Source organism: Nicotiana tomentosiformis, chromosome 1, assembly GCF_000390325.3.
Source record: "Nicotiana tomentosiformis chromosome 1, ASM39032v3, whole genome shotgun sequence".
In the NCBI taxonomy this organism is placed as follows: domain Eukaryota; kingdom Viridiplantae; phylum Streptophyta; class Magnoliopsida; order Solanales; family Solanaceae; genus Nicotiana; species Nicotiana tomentosiformis.
Window position 1 is genome coordinate 139,654,859 of NC_090812.1, and position 1,877 is coordinate 139,656,735.

Below are 1,877 nucleotides of genomic sequence, written 5' to 3' on the forward strand. Positions count from 1 at the left end.
ATGCTGCCCGTTTTAATACAAAATAAGCTTGCCGTTCGTTGTGCGATAGTTGTACCTTTCGTAACTTAATGATAGTATTATTATTGTTGTTGTAGATTAAGGTGCGAAGAGGAGAGTTAAATTTGGTGATTGGAAAGATTGTGATAAGGTATGTTAAGGCTAAACCTTTCTTCATTTTGGCATGATCCCGTAACGACATGAGTTTGATAACGAGGCATAAAGAGAAGTTCGTATTCCTGAACTTATGTACATTATCCTAGTCTCATAAGTTAAAGTATTCTCCCGTATCAGGACTTTATATTCAGTTAAGTATTGTCTTCTTCCAGTCAAGAGAGTAGAGGGTGTATATATATATATACACGATATTACAGTATTTTCACCACCATCGAGCTATAATCGGTGGGCAGGCTCCTATTGGGCAACCTCTAATCAGATGGTAAGTTATATACCGAGCCTATTGTGGCCGAGTGCCTATAAGCGAGCTCAGAATGGCCGAGATACCTAGCCTAGTATGGCGGAGCGCCTATGAGCTAGCCTACTACGGCCGAGCAGTTACTCGAACCGAGCCTTATAGGGCCGGTCATTTATTTGACTTACTATATGGAGAGAGTTGAGTCAGTATCAGCAGATAAGTATATATCTAGATCATCTTTGACTCCCAGTTACTTTCAGTTATTATATTATTAGTCCAGTTTTAGTTTTCAGTTATTTTATTGCCTTACATACTCGGTACATTATTTCGTACTGACGTCCCTTTTCTGGGGATGCTGCATTTCATGCGTGCAGGTTTAGATAGACAGACGGGTAGACCTCCTCAGTAGGTGTTGCCCATGTTCAGCTTGATCGGTAAGCTCCACGTCCTTCGGAGTTGCTAGGTCTAAGATTTTGTGTACATATTGTGTATATATGTTATGGGTAGGTCGGGGCCTTGTTCTGATCACAGTACATCCATCAGTAGAGGCTTGTAGACATATCCTGTCAGTTAGTGCAGTATGTTGGGCTTGTAGGCCTTGTATGTATATGTTTGTTGGTTTGCCAGCTGTAGTAGTTATGGCGGCCTTGTCGGCCCAGATTTATTTTGATATTCAGTCAGAGCTAGTTTCCTTTCAGTTTAATATTTTGTTTCGTGAACTGTCTTGCAATGTGGCCCTATGGATAATGTATGAAATTGTATGTTCAGAGTCCCTTCGTCGCAAGTTGGTACGCTAGGTTAAGTGAGGCACCAGGTGCCGGTCTCGCCCCCCAGGTTCGGGGAGTGACACACATAGGGTACGGTTAATTAGAGCACCTTTAAGTAACAACTTCAACATAGTAATTGGGTAGCAGGAGATGATAGTCCGTGCCCGGTGAATAGTATGAGCAACCCCCTGCCTTAAGGGAGTTGTGAAGTATTATTTATGTTGCACGGGGTGATCCTTTAGGCTAAACAACATAGGATCCCCCTTTCTTTATATATTTGTTATTTACACTTAGTCATCTAACATAGACCAATGTAGTTGTATCGTTGTAATCATTAAAGATTTGTACCGATTCTCATGTGTTATGATAAGACTCTTTGACTTCTATATTTCCCTTTGTTTATTCGATCACCTAGCCTAATAACATAATCCACATAGTTTAAAATTTGATCGGGACCCACAGCTGTAGACCTCGAAGAGTGCTTAACACCTTCTCTTTGAGGTAATTTGAGCCCTTACCTGATCTTTGGTGACACATACTAGTCAAACAGAGTTATTTGCAAATAGGTGCCGTAACACACCTTTAAAATCATTAGGTGGCGACTCTTCTCTTTTAATACCTCCCTTTAAAAGAGTTGTCACAAGTCGAAGACCGCTTTCGTGAGAAAATGGGGCACGACAAAAGCTTAAATCGACAAT